Below are 6,775 nucleotides of genomic sequence, written 5' to 3'. Positions count from 1 at the left end.
ACATTACATATTGCTAATTCTATGAATCCATAGTTTAGCGGGTTGACTACTCACACATAATCATCGAGCAACGGGGATCAATGGTCATGAATATGGTGATTAATTTACCTTTCGACATAGTATCATAACATAACATATGAGATAGTCTCTGAATGGGAAGTATTGGTGATGGTAAATTGTGATATATTTACACACGTTCTGTGGATATATTCAATTCTGAGGTACCAGAGATAGGGACAAGGGGATATTCTGCCCATGTGCTTCAACCCTAGGTCACGTGGGACTCCTGGGCCCCACCGTGACTTCGCTCCTTGGTTGTGGTGCTCTTCCGGTCCAAAAATAATTCTCATATTTTTCTTTTATTTTCCTCGTGAGCTTAGAATATGTGTTTTTATGAAACCAACAACATTGAAAATAGAAAATAGTGTTGGACACTTTATTAGTATATTATTTCAGTTCAATCATAAAATCATGCCAATGTAGTGATATTAAAGCATCAAAGCTATAAAAGTATGGATATGTTTAGGAAGTAACAATGGACTGTGTGGCTTCACCTAGTTCAGCAGTTGATGTCAATAAACTTATTGAACGAACGTGATGTGTTCAACTGGAAGTTGCACTCTTCTGAAGTGTTCATCCTCAAATCCATGTATGTTGAGGGAATCATTCCATTCACTGTACATTTGGAAGGTTAAAGTTCGTTTAAACATGATGTTATTCATGTGGTATCACTACCGGAATCGCACCCTATGTCGACGGCCCTGGCCGTCGGCATAGCCCTGAATGGCCGTCGGGACAGGCCTATGCCGACGGCCCCCGTCGGCATAGGGCCGTCGGCAACATATCCGTCGGCGTAGCCAGGAAGGCCGTCGGCATAGAAAGGCCGTCGGCATAGGCCCTATCCCGACGGTGTCCGTACATCTATGCCGACGGCCCTGGCCGTCGGCAATGTTATCGCCTAACGGCGGCCGCCGTCAAGTGCTGACCAACGGTTTCTCACCACGTGGCACGTCTATGCCGACGGCTAGTTTCAAACTAAGCCGACGACTAGTCCGTCGGCATAGACGTGCCACGTGGCGAGCAGGCGTCACCCCTGGGGCAGGTCTATGCCGACAGCCTAGCTATCGGCTTAGTTTGAAACTATGCCGACGGCTAGATCGTCGGCATAGACCCGCCACGTGGCAGCCACTGGGAGCTCCTGGAGCAGGCCAATGCCGACGGCCTAGCCGTCGGCTTAGTTTGAAACTATGCCGACGGCTAAGCCGTCGGCATGGACCTGCCACGTGGCAGCCACTGGGAGCTCACGGCAGCTCTATGCCGACGGCCTAGCCGTCGGCATAGTTTCTGTCTGTTTTTTTCTTTTTTCTGTTTTGTTTCAGCTCAATTCATTTGAATATATACAGCATCACACAACAAATATATGCATCACATAACAGCTGGCCCAGCAGCATCACACAACAAATTCATCATCACACATCATAAGAAGCATCGCAAAGCATAAACATATAAGTATCATCACCACCAAGCATATAAGAATCTCACAAACAACAATAAGAAACATCACAAGCATATAAGTATCATCACCACCAAGACCGCCACAATGTGACCCAAAGGCTTAAGCGCCAGGACGTCGAGCACCACGGAGGTCGTCACCGCCAAGAACGCCGAAGCCCAGGTCGTCACCGCCAAAAAGCAATTAGTAAATTAATGAAATGAAGGAAAAGGCATGACAATAAACACATTAATAAAAATGCATAAAAAGGCATATTCCTAAACTATAGAAAAAAATACTTGAAACGTACATCTGCTAGAACCCATATGAATCATCACTGTTGTAACCTCTTTCTCGGTCCGTCTCATCATCACTATCAATCATATCATCTTCGTTGTCCGACGGAGGTGGAGGCTCTTCCTCGTCGTCAGCGTCTTTGTTTAACTTTTCTAGCATAAGTATGTCATTTTCATTGATAATGGTCTCACCATCATTCCGTGCATCGTCGACATTTGGGTCCACATCATCATCACCCAATGGTCTAGCGTCATCGTTTCTAACCACATCATCATCGTCATCATCAGGTTGCTCTTGATAGAACACTCCCTCGTATGTCATGGGGTTAATGTTGTAGTAATCGTCTTCATTCGGGTCTGGTAGCTTACCATGTGGCGACACCTTGAACACAACTTCCCAACCCTTTAGATACACTTTCTGGCATGGGTAAGGCAGATAATATACTTGTGTAGCTTGGGTAGCCGCAATGAAGAGATCGGCTCCGGCATAGATGGTTGATGGTTTAACTTCGACCAAACCAATGGAAGGCGTATGTTTTACCCCCTCCCGCGGATCGAACCATCGGCATTTGAACACAGGCAGACTTAGGGTATCACGCCCCTCGCGGAATTTAACCTCGTATATATTTTGTACCCTTCCGTAGTAGTCTACTGAATTTTGACCGGGAGTGTACACTCCAGTATTTATAGTTTTGGGATCGGGGCGGCTGTTTGGTGCTCCTCTGTATGGAAGCGATACCCATTCACATCATACTTTTTACATGTCATGACGGCAGGGTCAAAACCCATGGAAACCCATCTCAATTCATCATCCATAGATATGTTCGGATCTTTTCCCTACAAGTATAATGGAAATTGTTGCGTGCATTAGTTCGGTTAACTAATAAATGTTGAAGTAGGTATTTAATAGGGGAGTGTGGAAAATTACTTTCTCCATGAACCAAGCAACAAAATTTTTACGTCCAGGGTTTCCATGACGGAGAAGAGTAAGTGCCTCCGCCTCAGTAGGAGGATTCACTCCCGTCCATTCCTCTTGAACGAAATCACTAAAAAAAGATAAGCGGTGTTAGACCGGGACTAAGTGAACATGAAACATGATGATGTGGAAGACATAAAGGAATGGTGTAGTGGTATTACCGCATCCACACTTCCTCAACTTCCTTGATGTTGTGCAAGATATAGAACATGAGGTCCTCCCACTCTTGTCGTGGCATGTTATAAGATTTCGAGGCCCCAGCCCTCCCACCTTGCGCGTTGAATAGATCGAGCCTGGGTTGATACTTGGGCTCTTCTATATTGTATCGAGGCACCTTGTTATGCAGATGGGGAACATGGTCTGGATAGTATGATGTCCTGAGGTCTGACACCTCCTCTAGGATAACTGCCTCAGCTATGGAAGCTTCAATCTTAGCTTTGTTTCCACATTTCCGTCGGATATGCTTGTTCTGCCTCTCAGGGCCGTACTGCCAGCGATTTTGCACAGGGGCCCCCCAACAATACCTCGTTCGCGAGGTGCAGAATGAGATGTGTCATCGGAGTAAAGAAGCCTGACGGAAAGATCTTCTCTAGCTTGACTATCAACTCCGGTGCCTTCTTATGCAATTTTTCAATCACCTCTTTACTTACTTCTTTAGCACAGAGCGTGCGGAAGAAATGGCTAAGCTCGGCAAGCACTCGCCAGACATGCTCGGGGACATAGCCTCGAACCATCACCGGCATTATCCGCTCAATCCATACATGGTAGTCATGACTCTTCAGGCCGGTCACTTTGCCTGTTGAAAGATTGACTCACTTACTTATATTTGATGCATAACCATCGGTGAACTTCAAAATTTGTTTCAGCCAGATAAGTACTTCTTTTTTTTGGCGGTTTAAGGACAAAGTCAGCATCTGGCTTGAACCAGTTTTTTCGACCGCCTGTGGGAGGCTTCATGTTCAGGCGTGGTCTATCACAAATTCTCTGTTGATCGGCTCTAGCTTTTACGTTATCCTTCGTCTTATCAGGAATGTTGAGGATCGTGTGGAAAAGGGACTCTGCCACATTCTTTTAAGTTTGAGGTCCTTGAAATAGGGAATTTGCGAGAAGGGGGTAATGTGCGTCCAGTTGTGCGTCTCACCATATCCCTCGAAGCCTTTGGCTTTGGCTTTGCCTTTGCCTTTGACTTTAGGCTTGAGAGCTTTTAGCTGAGCAAGAACATCTGCCCCCGAAAATGTTGGAATCTCGGTTACTTCATGAACAACCCGGCCTTTCGTGAAGTTCTTCTTGTCTTCCCTGTCTGGATGGTCTGGAGGGAGGAACTGTCGATGCAGGTCAAAGGCTACATACTTGCCACCCTTACTCAGCCAAATCATTCGCAGAGCCTGCATGCACACTTGGCATGGCATCTTACCACTTGTACACCATCCGCAGAATAGAGCATAGCCCGAAAAGTCATGCATGCAATAGTGCAACCAAACTTTCATCAAGAAATTTCTCTGCAGATCCCGGTCGTATGTCAACCTTGGAAAGTACCAAGAATGGTGCAAAGAATCCACAAGCGGCTGCATAAACACACCCAATTGCTTCCCCGGGTAGTCAGGCCCCGGAATGATGAGCGACAAGAACATGGTCTTCCGTTGCATTAGGGCACCGGGAGGAAGATTGAGCGGAATTACAAACACAGGCCAGCAGCTGTATGGATTGGACGACATACCATATGGATTCAACCCATCACCTGATATGGCTATTCTGACATTCCCAGCCTCGGCTGCTTCCTCGGGGTATTCTTCATCGAATGACTTCCATGCTTCCCCTCCCGATGGATGTACGATTTTTTTGGATTGTACCTTATACCTTCCTTGTGCCACTTCATCATTTTGGCAGACTCCTTCGTGATGAAAAGGCGCTGCAGTCTTTTTATAAAATTAAGATACCGAAGAACCTTAACGGGGATGGTTAGCTGCTTTTTCTCACCATCCTCACCGACCACCTCAATGTACCGAGACGAACCGCACTTCCTACAGTACTTGTCATCCGCATACTCGTGCCTAAACAAAAGGCAATTCTTCGGGCAAACATCTATTTTCTCATAATCCATAGAGAGTGCCTTCATGATTTTCTTTGTACCGTACATGCTTTTTGGCAGTTCATGACCCTCAGGGAGGCTATTAGCCCATACTCCCAGGAATGCTTCGAAGCATTTCTGGCTATAGCCGTACTCAGCCTTGACTGCAATCAGTTGCGAGATGGCATCCAGCTGAGATATTTTCGCACCCGCATAAAGAGGTTTCTTTGACGAGGCCAAGACCTCCAAGAAGGCCTTTGCGGTTGCCTCCGGCTCCTCCGGTTCATTCTCTAAAGGTGTCGCATTTGCCGTTTCTGCAACAATGACATCATCTAGTATGTCCCTGACCGCGTCGTCCTCATATCCATCGATGCGTTGTCGCATCACCTCCTCTCTACCACGGTCCTGCTCGGCTATGTTTATCGGCGACATGTCAAAGTTTGGCATATATCCGTGCGTGCGAAGGTGCTCACTCATGTTTGGCATATATCTCGCACAGGGGCATGGTGGGATAATTCTCATTGGATGATGGAATATCTCCTTCAAATACACATCGATTTTCGCGATCCACTCTGATGTTACTCGATTCCAACGGATAAAACCACTGTACATCCACTGATTATCTGCCATCCTCTGCTTTTTTGCAGCCCACACAACATAATTAAGGATTCACTTAAATTAATCACATCAAATTTTTAGTTTCTACCGCATTTAATCCACCTACATCTCTAATAGGTAAAGATGGGTCCTAATCCCACCCGAGGATGTGTAGATTGAGTACGTTCTCCATTCTACCCCGTTCCGAGACAAAATTTCGGCAGCACCTCCCCGCTGTTCTCCAGATACACGTCTCGGCAAATAGCCGAGAGAATGTGCTCCGGAGAACAACGGGGAGGCGCCGCCGAAATCCTGTCTCGGAACGGGGTAGAACATGGAGAACATACCCAATCTACACATCCTCGGGCTGTCCATGGAAAACGCCGGACAATCCGAAAGAGCTGCGGTGATAAATATGCAATTGAATGCATATTTATCGATGCAACCCTTTCGGACGGGAGACCTAGGTTACGCGACTTGATGTGAAAATTTAATCTAGTGACATGGAAAAAAAGTGGACGAGGTCATGGAATTGTTGCTCACCCTCCGATGTAGTCGATCAAAGTAGAGGGACGATCGTGGACCAACACCTCCAACGTCGACAATCATTCCACGAAGATCACCACAAATCCTGTTAATTACACCGAGTGGAAAAAATTTAGGTCATCACCTCACATTAAGCATTGACACTTTAAACTATAAAGAAAAATCATATTTTGTCAACTGTCAAATTTGGAAGAACTAATCATACCGCAATTTAGGTCATCACCTCACATTAAGCATTGACACATCAAATTTTTTAGCAAGATCATCATGATGAAATAACCACTTATCATATCCCAAATTTGAAGCACATCTCACATAGCTACTTAACAACATCACAAACTGAAAATAAAATCTTCGTTAACAATTTTATAAACTAAGTGACTCAAGTTGCTTTTTTAACTATGATAATTCATTTTGCCGAGATTCATCCATCTAGCAACCTAACCGTAGCAAAATAATTCGTTTTGCCGAGATTCCTCCATCCATCTAAGACACATACAACATTCATCCATCTAGCAACCTAACAACATCCAACATCCATCCATGCATCCATTCATACATCCAACAGTAGCTAAATAATGCAAAAAAATGAAGAAAAAAAAGAAGTGTTAGCTCACCAGGCAGAGAGGCGTCGCGGTGGTGGCATTGGAGGCAGGGGCCGGCGGTGGAGGTGACGGGAGGGCCGGGGCGGGGTTGGGCCGGCCGGAGAAGCCCGACCAACACAGCAGGGGTGCGGGCCGGCGAGAGCTACGGCCAGCCATGCTCGGGACCGCCGCCGGCGCCGCACAGGGTCGAGGAGG

This window comes from Triticum dicoccoides, chromosome 1A (assembly GCF_002162155.2).
Source record: "Triticum dicoccoides isolate Atlit2015 ecotype Zavitan chromosome 1A, WEW_v2.0, whole genome shotgun sequence".
Classification (NCBI taxonomy): domain Eukaryota; kingdom Viridiplantae; phylum Streptophyta; class Magnoliopsida; order Poales; family Poaceae; genus Triticum; species Triticum dicoccoides.
This window is presented reverse-complemented; position numbering follows the sequence as displayed.